This window comes from Triticum urartu, chromosome 1 (assembly GCF_003073215.2).
Source record: "Triticum urartu cultivar G1812 chromosome 1, Tu2.1, whole genome shotgun sequence".
Taxonomy (NCBI): domain Eukaryota; kingdom Viridiplantae; phylum Streptophyta; class Magnoliopsida; order Poales; family Poaceae; genus Triticum; species Triticum urartu.
Window position 1 is genome coordinate 304,628,794 of NC_053022.1, and position 18,367 is coordinate 304,647,160.

Sequence of the window (18,367 nt, forward strand, 5' to 3'; positions counted from 1 at the left end):
GCTAGCAAACCTAGTGATGGTACCAAAGAAGGACAAATCCTGGCGCCTGTGCGTTGATTTCAAAGACCTTAACAAGGCTTGCCCAAAGGATCCCTTCCCTCTCCCCCGCATCGATCAAATTATCGACGCTACCGCAGGACACGATTCGTTGTGCTTCCTCAACGCATACTCCGGCTACCATCAAATAAAGATGGCAGAGTCAGACCAAGCCGCAACGGCATTCATCACACCATACGGCCCATTCTGCTTCAACACAATGCCCTTCGAGCTCAAAAACACCGGCGCAACATATCAGCGCATGATTCAGACATGTCTGGCAAACCAGATCGGCAAAACAGTGGAGGCATACGTAGATGATGTGGTCGTTAAAACAAGACATGTCGAATCTCTAGTAGACGACTTGAGGCTAACATTCGATAACCTCCGAACATACGACATCAAGCTCAACCCGGAAAAATGCGTTTTAGGCATTCCAGCCGGAAAGCTCTTGGGCTTCATTGTATCCGGTAGAGGAATTGAAGCAAATCCAGCCAAGATCCGAGCTCTGTCACAATTGGATATCCCGAAGGACCTCAAACAAATACAAAAATTAACCGGATGCATGGCGGCTCTAAGCCGCTTTATCTCCCGCCTAGGAGAAAAGGCCTTACCCCTTTACCGCCTCCTTCGGTGCACTGAACACTTCGAGTGGATGGATGCAACCACGGCCGGACTCAACGAAATAAAAGCCATCTTGGCAACAAACCCAGTCCTGGCCGCGCCAAACATTGGCGAACCAATGCTATTATACATTGCAGCAACCCATCAGGTCGTAAGCGCAGTGCTCGTTGTCGAACGAGAAACGGACGGACACAAATTCCCCCTTCAAAAGCCGGTCTATTACGTGTCCACTGTCCTTACTCCGTGCAAGTCACAGTACCCGCATTATCAAAAGATTGCGTACACGGTATTTATGGCATCCCGGAAGCTGTGACACTACTTTCAAGAGTGTTCAATAACAGTAGCCTCGGAAGTGCCACTTAACGATATTATAAATAACCGCGACGCGATGGGCCGGATTGCAAAATGGGCCATTGAGCTCCTCCCGTTTGACATAACTTACAAGCCACGGTGAGCTATCAAGTCACAAGTTTTGGCCGACTTCGCCGCAAAATGGACGGAGGCCGAACTCCCTAAAGAGTACGGCACATATTCAAACTGGGTGATGCACTTTGACGGCTCCACAATGTTGGCCGGTCTAGGGGCTGGCGTCGTTTTGACGTCCCCCACAGGAGACACAGTTCAATATGTCCTCCAGATAATGTACACAGACTCCAACAACGCAGCCGAATATGAGGCCCTTTTACATGGTCTCCGAATGGCAGTATCCATGGGCATTCAACGCCTAGAGGTGCGCGGGGACTCGGACCTCGCAATATCCCAAATAAATGGAGACTTGCCAAGGATCCAAAAATGGCAGCTTATCGCAACGCCGTCCTAAAAATGTCAGCTCGGTTCGAAGGGCTCGAATTTCACCATATAGCCCAGGAAAATAATCAGGCGGCAGATGTCCTGGCACGCATCGGCGCAAAACGCGATGTTGTCCTCCCCCAACATCTTCTTGGAAAGGTTGTTCAAGCCGTCCGTGGTATGGGAAGGGGAACCTGGCAATAACATCCCGGACCCAACCGCACTGCCCGACACCGAACACTCTGACATAATTGGAGGCTCTGCCAATGCAATAACACCTTCACCCCACGTAATAATGGCTGTCATCGCCCCATGGACAGAACCATTCCTCGCCTACCTTACCAGGCAGGAACTCCCTGAGGACCAAAATGAGGCACGCTGCATAGTGCGGCGATCTAAAGCCTATAAAGTCCATGAGTGAGAGCTTTATAAGAAAAGCACTACCGGAGTCCTTCAAAGGTGCATCTCCGAAGAGGAAGGGCGGAACCTCCTAGCTGAAATTCATGCCGGACTCGGCGGACATCACGCTGCAGCTCGGTCCCTTGTAAGCAAGGCCTTCCGTACAGGCTTTTATTGGCCGACAGCCCGGGCAGACGCCCAGGACTTAGTCCAACGATGCGTCGGTTGCCGGCTTTTTGCAAACCAAAGCCATATGTCACCCACCGCCCTCCAAACTATCCCCATCACTTGGCCCTTCGCGGTCCGGGGGCTTGACATGGTTGGACCCCTTAAAGGCGGAACCCACAAGAAAAAAATACTTACTGGTCATGGTGGATAAGTTCACCAAATGGATAGAAGCCAAGCCTGTTAAGACGGCCGAATCCGGACCGGTGATAGACTTTATATCCGGGGTTGTACACCGTTACGGCGTCCCCCACAGCATCATCACTTATAACGGCACGAACTTTACGGCCGATGAGGTAAAACTCTGGTGCAAAAACATGGGCATCAAGCTCGATTATGCTTCCGTCTATCACCCACAAACCAACGGCCAGGTCGAACGTGCAAATGGTCTTATCATGAGTGACATCAAACCCAGATTAGTGCGGTCCCTTAAGGAATCTAATACACAGCGGGTAGAGGAGCTCGACTCCGTACTCTGGGGGCTGCGGACCACGCCGAATCGCACCACCGGATACACACCATTCTTCATGGTGTACGGCGCAGAGGCAGTTCTGCCCTGCGACATAATTCATGACTCACCTCGAGTGCGCATGTACGAAGAAAGAGAAGCCGAGCTCGATCGGCAGGACAGTTTGGACGCCTTGGAGGAAGAGCGAGACGTGGCAAAAGCCCGTTCCGCATTCTATCAACAGCAGGCTCGAAGATACCAAAGCAGAGAAGTACGGGCCAAAAACTACAACGTTGGTGAATTAGTTCTACGTCTGCCGGACAAGAAAAAGGACAAACTCAAGCCCAAGTGGGAAGGTCCCTCCATAATTGACCAAGTTCTGACTGGTGGAGCGTACCGCCTGCGAGATGCAGCGGATAACCGACTCGAGCCGAACCCATGGAACGCAGCCCGTCTCCGAAGATTCTATGCCTAGCGCCGGACTCTGTGTTCGTCTCCTTCCTCTGTCCATTTTTCACATACTTTCTGTCTTACATTTCTCTCCTTCTCCTCTCTCTCTCATAGCCTTTAAAGGCTCATAAAATGACGCGCTATCCGCGCTCATTAAACCTGGGGGCTTCTTTAAACAGAAGCTTATTTATACGGGCTTCATGCCCAACACATGTGTCACACTTCAGCATGTACCTTTTATTCGCCATGATATGCATCAATATGACTTAAGTTTTGGCCAAGCTGGGTTGCCTGGCTCCTGTGCTTACCCCTACGTCCCTGATTGTTCGGCTAGGTGGTAAAGGGAGCACATCTGCGATTGTTACTGCCGGGTCAGCCGGATGTGTACCTCAGACTGGGTGAAGCCGAAATCTAGCGTTCTTAAGGGAATATTCGGTCGGTGAACTAAAGATGATCTTTTCTTATTTTTTATCTATACACCCCCAGATGTTTTTCCTGCGCCTCTTTTCGCAGAATGGACATGCACTTTAGGGCATGCCTCCCAGGGAAAGGAACCCCTAACGGAACTATTCTTCCTGGAAGATGTTTCTTACTAACCATGTAATATAACATAACTAGTTGGGAACTTGTCTGTTCAAGCACTAATGACCCCTACGCCTGGTCTCCATGCATACCCCGGTTCTTATATAACCGCGAGGGTATTCGGACACACTCCGGACCGTCAGGTCCCGAGGTTGAAGCAAAAAGGTCGGCCATGACAAACGATCTACAATCCGGCTAGAAGGCATTACACATGTCAATTAAAATTACATAGTCAATCTGACTGATTGTATTCCTCTTCAATACCATCTAACAGGCTGTCTAGTTTACAGTCCTGTTGGGAATACTTTGCGGCCAACTCTACTTGGCCGTATACTAAGCTCACAGGGATCTCCTTCCATCGGGCCCTACGGGTCCGACCTCGGCCATGTGGTTTGGATCAGCCTTCGTGTACCGCGTCTTCACCATGGCCCAGGCCTCCCTGGCGCCTTGACGGCAGGCCGGCATCTTCCACAATCGGAAGCGTCGCCGCGCTCCCTTCAGCTTCTCTACAAGCTCCCCAAGGCCTCCGGGCATGGAGACGGATGGCCACAAAGCCTGGGCGACGCCTTGCATCACCTGCCGAACTCGTTCGTGCAGTTGTGAGAGCTCGGGAAGAAGGTCACCCGTAGAACCGGGCATTTCCTCTGCAGGACGACCTGTTAGCATACCTACAGACATTACTCTGTTAGTCGACTTCCTCGCCGAACTCTTTTTTGAAAGTTCGTTTAAGCACTTACTATATATGCCGCGTCGAAGCCGCTGATTCTCCTTCACGGAGTCCGACAGCTGGGCACGAACGTCCTTCAGTTCAACACCCAGCTTGGTGTTGGCATCTTGGAGATCGTTCTTCTCCCGCCTCACCTTTGTCAACACGCTCTCACCAGCCTTCAGCTGGCGTCGGAGTTGTTGCACTTCCGGATTTAATCTGGCGCCATCTGCAATTTTATTTGTCAGATTTGCACCCACGCCGCACTTCGCAAAATACTTATCTTTCGAAGCGTATATTACCAGAGGGGGTCTCCTTGGGCTCCCCTGCCGCGGCTAGTGCGGCCTCAAGTTGGGCTTTGCACTCTTCCAGCTCCTGGGACAGCAGGGTATTCTTTTCTGTAAGAACCTGCATAACAGATGATCCTTAAATCAGTTATTCTAACTGTTTCAAGTCTCGGGGCTACTGGTATATATATATATATTATTACCAAAATTTTCTTACCTGTATGTCTTTCACATACTGCTCCGTGGCTCTGGCTAGACCATTTTGAGCGGCACGAAGGTACGCGTCTCCCGAATTGAAGGCATCCAATGCCTCTTGGGAGAAACAAGCGTCGCGAAGAACTGTCTAGCGACGCCTGTGGTTCATGGCGCTCTCCACCTCGGAATTGGTGGCAGACAACCTGTCCGCATCCTCTGTCGGAGGAGCGTCCAGTGCGCGCCTCGTGTTCGCCTCCGCTTCCGGACCAGGCTTTGGAGCCTGGCTGGTGGAGGCGCGATTGGCAGCCTCTCCGGATATAGTCCGGCGAGGTCTCTTTATCCTGAAGAGAGCACGAGCGTTAATATGCCTCGAAGGAATAACACCTGGGAATAAGGTGGCGCGCTATACCTTTGCGCCGGTGCCTCAGTCCGTACCGCACTTCTTTTCAGCTCGCGGGGCCTTGTCGCCCCTCGTTGGCTAGTCGCCGTAGGCTCGGCCTCCCATCTCAAGGGCCTCCCCTGCAAAACACGGTTGTCATACGGCAATCGAAAACACGTGAGGACATATCCCTTTTCAAAGTGCTGGGACCCCGGTCTCAGTTACCTGTGAGGCTGGGAGTAGCCCTGGATAATCGGCCGTAATGGCCACCAAGGCGTTGTCCTTGCTCAATTGATGAAACACTCCATCAATCAGCTCCACAGATAAGTCCGGATCCTCTTGAGAGGCCGGGTCGAGGGACCGTCCCGGATCCTCAGGTTGTGGAGGAGGGCTGTTTATTTCTTTAACAGCCTGGCGCAGTTCCTGCGTTGAAGTCATTAGACTGAATGTTTAACAATGGGAATATAAAACGAATGGGCAAGTAAAAGTGTCCACTTACCCAACTTGGGGATTGTACATAGAAAATCCACCCCGTGGGTTGACACGGAGAAATTCCTCCTCTTCTCCCTTGTACAAAGCGGACAAGGTCTTTATTAGAGCGGCAGCCAAATCCGGCCCCTTACGGCCGTAGCGGGTGGCGTCGTCCTCCCCGTTGAAGTCCCACATGGGGCGGCCTCTATACTGAAGCGGCTGCACCCCTCGCATGATGCATGCGGCCATGACCCCGATCATGGTCAGTCCGGAATGAGCTAACAATCTTATCCGGCCCATCAGGTAAATAACGTCCCTGTCACTTTCCCTCTGAGGGCTCCATGGACGCCAACTTAGGCGCTTCTTTAGGGGAGCACTGTCGAACTCAGGGAGGCCGATTCAGACAGGATCCGACAGCGGGACGTCCTCTATATAAAACTATTCCGAAGGCCAGTCCTCGGACGCCTTCTTTGGGGTTCCGGATAGATATCCGGTCCCGGCGATGCGCCACACTTTGGCTCCGCCCACTCGATATATCGACCCCTCCTTAGAGCGGGGCACAAGGCAAAATAACCTTTTCCACAGCGCGAAATGAGCCTTGCAGCCCAAAAACAGCTCGCAAAGGGCTACGAAGCCCGCGATATGCAATATGGAGGCAGGCGTGAGGTTGTGCAGCTGGAGGCCATAGAACTCCAGAAGCCCCCGGAGAAACGGGTGAATTGGAAATCCGAACCCTCTTATTAAGTAAGGGGCAAGGCATACCCGCTCTCCTTTGGAGGGATTGGGGGCGCTCTCCGCTTGCTCTCCGCCATTATAGGTGGCAAGTCCGGTTCGAACCGGGACCATATAGGCCGGGGGGAGAAATCCCTTGGTCTGGAGCTTCACTAGCTCGCTGTGCGGGATGGAGCACCTCTTCCAATCTCCAGGTTGAGGGCTGGAGGGGCGAGAGGAGGAGCTGCGGTGGCCGGCCATGATAGAATGGACCTCTGTCGGATGCGCTCTGATGAATACTCGCGGAAGGGAGAAGGTGTGGGTTGGATCTAAATCCTCGTCCCCTTAAATAGGCGGCTCATTCACGCGGCTAGGGGTGTAAATATAAAAAACACCCTGACTTTTCGTATCCATTTGACACGTGGGAAACGACCATTATTGGACGTAGAAGCCGAGGAGCACTACATTTACAAGGAACCGGACACTATTCAACAGGTACACGGAATTTGGAGAAGAACCCGCCTTGCAATGCCGAAAACAATTTGCACGCCGGACTCATCGTCATTGAAGCCTGGTTCGGGGGCTACTGAGGGAGTCCTGGATTAGGAGGTGTCCGGGTAGCCGGACTATATCTTCGGCCGGACTCCTGGACTATGAAGATACAAGATTGACGACTTCGTCCCGTGTTCGGAAGGGACTTTCCTTGCGTGGAAGGCAAGCATTGGCGATACGGATATGTAGATCTCCTACCATTGTAACCGACTATGTGTAACCCTAGCCCTCTCCGATGTCTATATAAACCGGAGAGTTTTAGTCCGTAGGACGAGCAACAATCATACCATAGGCTAGCTTCTAGGGTTTGGCCTCTCTGATCTCGTGGTAGATCTACTCTTGTACTATCCATATCATCAATATTAATCAAGCATGACGTAGGGTTTTACCTCCATCAAGAGGGCCCGAACCTGGGTAAAACATCGTGTCCCCTGCCTCCTGTTACCATCCGACCTAGACGCACAGTTCGGGACCCCGTACCCGAGATCCGCCGGTTTTGACACCGACAGTAACCATCAACGGCGACCGGCCTCCCGTCTCGCCGGACGACCTTGTCAAAGCTCTTGGCATTGCGCACGACATCCAAATAAGTGACTTGCTAATCGAAGTCTGTCCGCCACCGGTTGAGTTCTTCGTCAGGTTCCGGACAACTTTCGACTGCAGTCGTGTGTTCAAATCTTTCCGGCGTTTGTTCTGCGATGGCGCGCTGGTGAGCTTTGATCGGTGGCACCCAGGATGGGGCTCGGTGCCCTCTGAGCATGAGTTTTTAACAAAGCTTACCTTTCACGGCATACCTCAACGTGCTTGGAACAACGAGTCCATGAATGAGCTTATCAACGACCTTGGAGGTGAGCTCGTAAGTATGTTTGTTCCTTCAGACAGCTGGGCTCTGACGGTTATGGCATGGATGAAGAAGCCGTCCACCATACCGAAGGTGATTGGTATTGAGATACCGATGCAGGAACCGGAGTTGTACTATTTGTCGCCACTAAGATCGCCGCAGACCACGTTAGGGATGTACATGTATCCAGTGTTCGTGCATGTCGAAGAAGTGGTCAATCCATCAATCGAAGTCCTGCCGCCGCCGCTGGTGCCAGGGTCCGTCGACGACGTCCGTTACAGGAGTTAACGTCAGACTTTCCCCGTGTTGGTCGGAACGATGGATGGCACAGGGCCTACTCCATCGCGCGGCGGAGGCCACTGCTTCTTTGGAAGAAGAGGTAGGGCCAGCTGCCTGAATGTGCTCTAATTTGAGGTAACAATTGAATCTTGTCAGATTTAAAACAATAATGAAGCTGGCCAACTCGCATGGAAAAGGCTCCCCCGATTTCAGCCTTCGTTGGCCGTTTGATCAGGGTCAACGCGGTCTTTTTTTTGCTGCTGTCCGTTGGATCTGGCTGGAAAACGTGTGTTGTTATTTTGACTGCGCGGTGAAACGTGGACAGGGAATGACCTGTGGGCTCGGGCGATTTCCGATTGGTTGGGTGCCCGTTTTTGGGGTGCGCGAGCGGCCTCTTCTGCAGCGCCGCGTGCACGCGTCATGGACGCTGTGTCATTTCTGCTTCCCGCTAGCCCCTCCATTTCGCCTGTTGTGCGGCTGCAAGTGGGCCTGCCTGTTATTTGGTCCCACAAGTTGGTCTCACTTTTATGACTTTTTCATGTGAGCTTTGTCTCCTACGTCGCGTCGCGGGTCAAACGCGCGTGGGGACCGCTCCTCGCACTGCCCGCGGCGTGCGTTATGGGGAGCAGTTGCGTAGGGATAGGACGATGTGTGTGTACCCGGCTTATGCACCCGCGTCTGTCCTATAGTGATGACGGATGGGCCGGTGCTGCTCCTGGTCCCTTTCGTCAGTGGCACTGGCTGCACGTCTCATTGCGGTCGGGATTCGCCGATCCCACTGCCCGAGCGCCGCGCTCGTCCTGTGTAACGTGCAAAAGGGTCAAAACCGTGGCCGCCGCGCCAACCCTTCTCGTCAGGCCCGCGCCCCCTCCGCCTCGTCTCCTCCCTGCTCCCTCCTCTCCCACGTCGCCGCCCTCGAGCCCCCTCCACCTCGTTTCCTCCCTGCTCCCTCCTCTCCAACGCCGCTGCCCTCGATGCGCCGTCAGGGATGCCATCAGCCCGAGCCTAGGAGAAGACCACTCCTAATCTTACTCGCCCACATGGCCTCGCCACCGCTGCCGCCTGGATTTGCTAGCCGCCGCATGGAGTCACCCTGGCCGCCGGGTGGAGTCGCCCTGGCCGCCGCCGAGAGTCAGCTCCACCATTACCCCCAGGAATCCAGTCCCGGCAAGGTAACTTCCTTCGAATCCCTGCTCTCCCTGGTCCTCCTGCCCTGCTTGCTGCATGTGTGTTGTGTGCGTTTGGCCACTCCTCGAGCAAGCTCAAGTCCGTCGACTTTTACAGGTACCATCTTCCTCCCTTCCGATCTTCAGATCTCCATATTTGGTGACTGCGGTGTTTTGATTTCGTTGGATTACTATCTGTATTTGGGGATTAGCTATGAATTGATGTTTTTACTTTGAGCATGGATAGTCGGCAGTACTGATTTAGGTCTTTTTGTAGAACAGAATGATTAGCTCGTCTATTTCTGGAGAACTGCACTATAGATGATATATTTATGAACGATCTTAACACTGAAAATGCAAAAATTACGGTATGGTCTAATGATAGTCGGTGGGTGTGACTTTTTTGCTGGCATTGTCCAGTGCAGTTTTTGGATCTCTACTGAGTTGTACAGTGTTTTGAGATTTGTTTTTGTGTTATGCCATCTGCAGGAAAATTCCCAGGGATTTGATTGACGGAGGCATCACTATTTGACGTTGGATTATCCATTTTTGCAACACTAGCAATGTTGTTTTTGTTTGGAATGGCCAGTTCTCAATTTCTATTCTGTTATCAACGATACTGTACTTCTTGTCAGGTTACATTATCTTACTTGGTTTCAGTCTATATGTAGCACAAAAATAGGTAACATGGTTATTTTCATGCTCGATTTGGTTTGTAGGTTACACTAAGGAACACCATCATAAGGAAAAGGGCATTGCACTGCATTGTTTATAATTGGCCTGTTACTATTCGGTCTGCTGTAGTACTTAATTGCTACACCACTTCAAGTTATGTAGTCTAAAATAATCCTTTCAAATGAACTTTTTTAATTGATATTCAGAGCATCAACATGGTGGACTAGATTATGAAATCAACTATGATCATGAGAACTTGAAGCTATTTGTTGACTAAATTGTCAATTGTTTTGCGTGAATTGAAACTGGCAGTGTGATGACATTACTGTAGATGCTTTGCTATATACATTTGCCTAATCCTATCTCTCTCTCTAATATGCTCTCTTTTGTGAAGATCCTTTGCAGATCAATTGGTGAGGCAGAATGCTAAGCATCGTTTCACATTCAGGTAAGGCTCTTTGTTTGCTACCACTGCTGCGCCCACTACACATGGGGTTTGATCTAAATGTATCAGTATGGCCTCTCTTTTCCAAATAGCTTTCCAAGATTGTACCCAAATGTCTCTTCGTACATAATTGAATATGGGATTGAACCCATGGTCACATCATATTGTGAGACATGTCTGAAACGTCTAAGCTAGGAAATCAGGTTGATTTATCTGACTACTGAAAATGAGCTTCAGAATAACTAGAGAACTTATCCACTTCCAGCCAAATATCAATTATGATAAATCCACCATGTACCATGATCATTTGAATAGTCTTGCTTAAGTTTATGTTAGCTACATATTCTAAATGAATGTTCACTTGTGTTCAAATTTCAAGGAAGTGTGCTTCACGCTTCTGTTTCTGCAATATGTTTTAGAGTATATGATTTCATTTTCCTACTTTCCCAGTTATAAATATATTGGCATCAAAGTAGAGTTTCAGGTTTATGGTTCAATATATAATTGCAAAGTAGTTTATGGCTCAATATATCACTGCAGGTTCCTTACACCGTCAAATTTCAATGTTTTTGTATTTTTGTTGATTGAAGCATGTTCTTTGACTATAAAATAGCAGAGATTTATTTTCTTATCAATTCTAATCCCTTTTTGATGCATTGCAGGTTTGCTATCAAACTCTCAAAAAGGAAAAACAACTTTACTCTGTTTTTTGGAGAACCTTCCTGTAGAGTACCTTGACAGAGACAAATATGCGGTCAAGGATATATTCGATGGATTTTCACGCAAAATTTGGAGGATATTTTTGCAGGTTCGTTGCTTGCTTTATTGTTCTCTTACTTTCCGTTCTTCAAGACAATATCTTCCTAGCATTGCTCTATAAATTTAAATCCATATTTTTGTTCTTTGGATCATCATGGCGTACTCGTCCTGTATAATCCAAGAAAGGGCCTTCTTGTTTGCAGATAGTTTGGTGCTCTCATGGTTATTTTGTACTGATTTTCCTTCTGTTCATTACTTGGTAACCATCTACGGCAGCTCAGCTATTGTCCAGCTGCTGACCTTGGTGAGTGATTGATGGTGCATGTTTTTCTATTAGTTTCTCTCTATGCCAATGTCTGAATTTTATCTTGCCGTTTTGCATTTCTCCAGGCCTTTCAATCTCACTGTGATTCCCCGAGATGCGCTATTAGTAGGCATCCACTTTGTAATAAAAATTTGGCAGTCAACTTGAAACGGGTCATTTATCTAGCTACAGCAACCTTCCTTGCTTTTGCAAATAATACTGTATGGTTGACACTATAGTCTATACCTGCCAAATATTTACACGTTAGTATAGCCAGAAAGTTAGATGATCGTTCCATGTTGGTTAGGCGTGATAAATCAAATTTCTAGAGTAGCAGATGATTCGTGTCAGGTTTCTTTTAGAGATTGAAATATGTCTTGACTCTGAAATTAGTAGTACAGTGTCCAGTTCTCCATAGGTGAAAGCATACTATGCAAAACTGGACGGCCTTCTAAAGCTCTAAAACTACTATTTGTTGTGTAATCTGTATCCCTTTTTCATACTTTGTATATGCTTTCTACTTACTAGAAAAAAATGCGTGAGAACGATGGCCTAGAGGATGTGAATTGCACTCAAATATATGCAGGTTTCTTGCCAAACTAACTGCCACTATTGTATTTTAGGTGCTTCTTCTGTAACTTAGTGTATTTTGCTGGCTCGTCTCATTTCCTGGCGAACTTTTTAGTATGTACAATTGAATCATTGGAAGTTGTTTTCTACTATCTAGAGGTTTTATCCAAACTATTAGCTGCCGGATTTGCTTTTTTGAAATACACTAACCTGATAGACCAAGTGGACCAACACATTTCCATGGGATTTTAGAAAAATATATGTGAATTTGCATACATTTTCTAAATTTCTATCTTTTCTTATCCATGCTTCCCCATAGATATATAGCAGGCTCAACAAAAATATATGTCCGCTTATGTTCAAATTTCAAGGAAGTGTGCTTCACACTTCTCTTTCTGCAATATGTTTCAGAGTATATGATTTAATTTTCCTACTTTTCCAGTTAAAATACTGTGTACTTCATTCTTAGCTTTGCTTTAGGAAAAATAGGTATGTATGTTATCGAAAGCTCCATTTTTCACCATTATATAGATTATATAGCTTTGTGGTCGAAGGTAGGTTGTCACATATGGGATGTTGCTTGTGAAAGTTATATACAGCCATGAGTCCCTGACAAAATAATCGTAGCTCATATTATTAGGATCAGGGAACCTCGACCATTTTTCTGAAACATGTCGCAGCTCATGTTCCTACTTTCCCAGCTACAGTATGTACTTCATTCTTACCTTTGCTTTTGGAAGTTACATTGCTTTCTTTTCCCTCATAAACTTGCTAACGATATTGGCGAAGTAATCCCCACTTCAGATTTCCCATTGAATGAATAACTAATTTAGTTTGTTCAAAAATTGTAGGTCAAGAGCCATGAATAGGAGCAAGGCATCACACTCCAGCTCTGAGAAGAAAAGGATATGAAGACAAAGATATCAGTGTTCTGCTCCGAAACAAAAACATTTTGCGTGTAATAATGACCTGTAATTTACCACAATCTCTAAAACAGGCCTACCTACTTGCTTTTGTATTAGGAAGTATGACTCAGTCATATATATTTACATTCACGTTGTTTAGTTATGGTTTGTATGCATGAAAATACCGTTTTAAATGAGCCTGAAAATTCTTATTTTCAGTGAAATTGTATCTACCACTTTGTAAAGAACGAATGAAACACATTTCAAATAACTCTTTATTCTATTGACACCTTGTTCCATTAGACGTTATAATCATAAATGGGTACTAAAGAGTTTGAATTTGTAAAGTGGTTGCATCCGCTGTTTCAAGTCTGGACTGTTCCTCCGTGCTAAAACTTAATTTAATTTTCAAAACAATTCGTGTTTGAAATAGACATTGTGCTGTTTGGTGTAACGGTCCATTTGTGTAACCATGTATGCAGAGAAATCCTTAATAACAGGAAAGGAGATGCAAGCCCGACTCCAGATGGGCCACACAAACAAGTCTAAATATTATACAAACATGTTTTTTTTTTCAAACTCAGATTTCTCATGGAGATAACGATATTTTTAACTTTAAAAAAATACTTCCTTAGTTGGTCTATGCATGTTATAAAAATATGATTCAAGGAATTCATACTAACAACATTGCAATCATGCTCATCATTCAAATATTTAGTGCCAAACATTTTATAGATTTCTTCTTCTAGCACTTGAGTACAATTTTTCCTTTCCATCATACTCACGAAAGATATTTAAAAGATGAAGCGTATGAGACAAACTCAATTCCATTTTTCATAGTTTTCTTTTATAAACTAAACTAGTGATAAAACAAGAAACTAAAAGACTCGATTGCAAGATCTAAAGATATACCTTCAAGCACTCACCTCCCCGGCAACGGTGCCAGAAAAGAGCTTGATGTCTACTACACAACCTTCTTCTTGTAGACGTTGTTGGGCCTCCAAGTGCAGAGGTTTGTAGGACAGTAGCAAATGTCCCTCAAGTGGATGACCTAAGGTTTATCAATCCGTAGGAGGCGTAGGATGAAGATGGTCTCTCTCAAGCAACCCTGCAACCAAATAACAAAGAGTCTCTTGTGTCCCCAACACACCCAATACAATGGTAAATTGTATAGGTGCACTAGTTCGGCGAAGAGAGGGTGATACAAGTGGTATATGGATAGTAGATAAAGGTATTTGTAATCTGAAATTATAAAAACAGCAAGGTAATTAATGATAAAAATGAGCGTAAACAGTATTGCAATGTGCGGAAATAAGGCCTAGGGCTCATACTTTCACTAGTGTAAGTCCTCTCAACAATACTAACATAATTGGATCATAAAACTATCCCTCAACATGCAACAAAGAGTCACTCCAAAGTCACTAATAGCGGAGAATGAACGAAGAGATTATGGTAGGGTACGAAACCACCATAAAGTTATTCTTTCCAATCAATCCATTGGGCTATTCCTATAAGTGTCACAAACAACCCTAGAGTTCGTACTAGAATAACACCTTAAGATACAAATCAACCAAAACCCTAATGTCACCTAGATACTCCAATGTCACCTCAAGTATCCGTGGGTATGATTATACGATATGCATCACACAATCTCAGATTCATCTATTCAACCAACACAAAGGACCTCAAAGAGTGCCCCAAAGTTCTACCGGAGAATCACGACGAAAACGTGTGCCAACCCCTATGCATAGGTTCATGGGCGGAACCCGCAAGTTGGTCACCAAAACATACATCAAGTGAATCACGTGATATCCCATTGTCACCACAGATATCCACGGCAAGACATACATCAAGTGTTCTCAAATCTTTAAAGACTCAACCCGATAAGATAACTTCAAAGGGGAAACTCAATTCATTACAAGAGAGTAGAGGGGGAGAAAACATCATAGGATCCAACTATAATAGCAAAGCTCGCGATACATCAAGATCGTATCACCTCAAGAACACGAGAGAGAGAGAGAGATCAAACACATAGCTACTGGTACATACCCTCAGCCCCGAGGGAGAACTACTCCCTCCTCGTCATGGAGAGCACCGGGATGATGAAGATGGCCACCGGAGAAGGATTACCCCTCCGGCAGGGTGCCAGAACGGGTCTAGATTGGTTTTTGGTGGCTACGGAGGCTTCTGGCGGCGGAACTCCCGATCTATTCTTCGTTCTGGAAGTTTTAGGTTACGTAGGTATATATGGGTGCAGGAGGTACGTCGTAGGAGCTACGAGGGCCCCACGAGGCAGGGGGCGCCCTAGGGGCGGGCGCCCCCACCCTCGTGAGCACCTCCCGTATCTCCTGACATGGAGTCCAAGTCTATCTGGTGGCTTTCGTTCCAAAAATAACTTCTCCAGTTGATTTTGTTCCGTTTCGACTCCGTTTGATATTCATTTTCTTCGAAACACTGAAATAGGCATAAAACATCAAATCTGGGCTGGGCCTCCGGTTAATAGGTTAGTCCCAAAAGTAATATAAAAGTGGATAATAAAGCCCAATATTGCCCAAAACAGTAGATAATGTAGCATGGAGCAATCAAAAATTATAGATACGTTGGAGACGTATCAGCTTCCACTGCCGCGTCTTTCCCGGCTCCGCATCATCCCCTTCCTAGGCCTCGCCGTCATCCACCGCCCTGGTGCTCTCGGTGCGGCGTGGTCAACGTGGTCAAGGAACGGCTTCCATCAGACGTTGACTGTACGTGGAGAGGCTGACAGCTGGGTCCACGACGACAGCAAGGAAGTGCCTCCTTATTACGTGGAAAATAATGATTCCTCCACCTGACAGTAGGGACCCACCGAACGGGCCACCGTATTTCGCAAAAAAAAACGTTTCCCCCCTGACTGATGGGACCCACCGGACGGGCCACCGTATTGTGCAAAAAAACGTTCCCCCCGCTGTCAGCTCGGACCCACCGGAAGTGCCTCCTTATTACGCACAAAAAAATGAATACTCCCCCTGCTGGTCGGGACCCACCTTGGTGGGAGGTTGACTTGTGGGCCTACTAAGTTAACGGGGACGGAGTGCTTTGTCAACTTAGTCAATATGAATGATTCTAGCTCCAGTGACCGTACGATGTCCATCCAACGGCCGTAGTGCTTCTTCAACCTCTGGTCTTCTTGCTCCAGCCGCCCAAAGCAGCGCCGGTCGTGGCGCATGCTCCTGCCTCCCGTGGCCAGCTGTGCTGCCGCGGAGGCCTCACCGCCCCCTACTATTCCCGGCGCTGGCCAGGCCCTGCGGGGACGGCAGCCCCACAACGCAGCCTAACCAGTGAACCCTCGTACTCCTCTCCGCGTGGGCTTCCACTGCCGCGTCTTCCCCGGCTCCACGTCGTCCCCTTCCTAGGCCTCGCCGTCGTCCACCACCCTGGTGCTCTCGGCGCAGCGTGGTCAACATGGTCAAGGAACGGCTTCCATCGGACGTGGACTGTACGTGGAGAGGCCAACAGCTAGGTCCACGGCCGCAGCAAGTAAGTGCCTCCTTATTACGTGCAAAATAAATATTCCTCCACTTGACAGCGGGGACCCACCGGACGGGCCACTGTATTTTGTGAAAAAAACGACCCCCCTGACTGGTGGGACCCACCAGCTACATCTTCGCATGCAAGGAAGTGCGTCCGGGCAAAAAAACGATTCGCCCCCCTGACTGCTGGGACCCACCGGCTACATCTTCGCATGCAAGGAAGTGCCTGACAGTCGGGACCCACCTGGTCGAAACATACATAGCGTTGTCATTCTGGTCGTGAACGTGTACGTACATAGTGGTCAATGTAGAGGCGCGCACGTGTCGTAATAGAGGTGCGCACGTAGCATGTACACGTACATACAGCGGCCAGTGTGCAAGAAGGAAAATACGGCCACTGATACGTCCATTTTGCATCATGCTTTTATATCGATATTTATTGCACTATTGGCTATTATTACACATCATGTCACAATACTTATGCCTATTCTCTCTTATTTTACAAGGTTCACATAAAGAGGGAGAATGTCGGCAGCTGGAATTCTTGGCTGGAAAAGGAGCAAATATTAGAGACCTATTCTGCACATCTCCAAAAGTCCTGAAACTTCACAGGAGCACGTTTCAGAATATATGTAAAATATTGAGCGCAAAAAGTACCAGAGGGGGGCCACCCACCAGCCACGAGGGTGGGGACGCGCCCTACCCCCTGGGCGCGCCCCTGCCTCGTGGGCCTCCTGGTGGCCCTCCGATGCCCATCTTCTGCTATATGAGGTCTTTCATCCGAGAAAAAATCATAAGAAAGCTTTCGGGACGAGACTCCTCCACCACGAGGAGGAACCTTGGTAGAACCAATCTAGGGCTCCGGTGGAGCTGTTCTGCCGGGTAAACCTCCCTCCGGGAGGGGGAAATCATCACCATCATCATCACCAACGATCCTCTCATCGGGAGGGGGTCAATCTCCATCAACATCTTCACCAGCACCATCTCATCTCAAACATTAGTTCATCTCTTGTATCCAATCTTTGTATCCAAACCTCAGATTGGTACCTGTGGGTTGCTAGTAGTGTTGATTACTCCTTGTAATTGATGCTAGTTGGTTTACTTGGTGGAAGATTATATGTTTAGATCCGTTATGCATATTAATACCCCTCTGATTATGAATATGAATATGCTTTGTGAGTAGTTACGTTTGTTCCTGAGGACATGGGAGAAGTCTTGCTATTAGTAGTCATGTGAATTTGGTATTCGTTCGATATTTTGATGAGATGTATGTTGTCATCCCTCTAGTGGTGTCATGTGAACGTCGACTACATGACATTTCACCATTGTTTGGGCCTAGAGGGAGGCATTGGGAAGTAATAAGTAGATGATGGGCTGCTAGAGTGACAGAAGCTTAAACCCTAGTTTATGCGTTGCTTCGTAAGGGGCTGATTTGGATCCATATGTTTCATGCTATGGTTAGGTTTACCTTAATACTTCTTTTGTAGTTGCGGATGCTTGCAATAGGAGTTAATCATAAGTGGGATGCTTGTCCAAGTAAGGGTAGTACCCAAGCACCGATCCACCCACATATCAAATTATCAAAGTACCGAACGCGAATCATATGAACGTGATGAAAACTAGCTTGACGATAATTCACATGTGTCCTCGGGAGCGCTTTACTTCATATAAGAGTTTGTCCAGGCTTGTCCTTTGCTACAAAAAGGATTGGGCCATCTTGCTGCACCTTATTTACTTTTATTACTTGCTACTCATTACAAATTACCTTATCACAAAACTATCTGTTACCGATAATTTCAGTGCTGGCGGAGAATACCTTGCTGAAAACCGCTTATCATTTCCTTGTGCTCCTTGTTGGGTTCGACACTCTTACTTATCGAAAAGGCTACGATAGATCCCCTACACTTGTGGGTCATCAAGACTCTTTTCTGGCATCATTGCCGGGGAGTGAAGCGCCTTTGGTAGGTGGAATTTGGTAAGGAAAAATTTATATAGTGTGCTGAAATTTACTGTCACTTGTTACTATGGAAAGTAATCCTTTGAGCGGCTTGTTCGGGGTA

At 47.6% G+C, this 18,367-nt stretch overlaps 1 long non-coding RNA gene across 10 annotated transcripts; it reads left to right on the forward strand.

Moving 5' to 3' along the window:
* Positions 1-8,777: 8,777 nt before the first annotated feature.
* Positions 8,778-13,081, forward strand: LOC125509041. 10 transcript variants are annotated; one of them, XR_007283940.1, is made up of 5 exons: positions 8,786-9,258; positions 9,423-9,508; positions 9,630-10,263; positions 10,923-11,068; positions 11,223-13,081. It is a non-coding gene; the product is annotated as an uncharacterized LOC125509041 (long non-coding RNA). The 10 variants fall into 10 exon arrangements; XR_007283934.1 differs by having other exon boundaries at positions 8,778-10,263; positions 11,223-12,599; positions 12,745-13,081; XR_007283939.1 differs by having other exon boundaries at positions 8,780-10,263; positions 11,223-11,946; positions 12,745-13,081.
* The last annotated feature ends 5,286 nt before the right edge of the window (positions 13,082-18,367 follow it).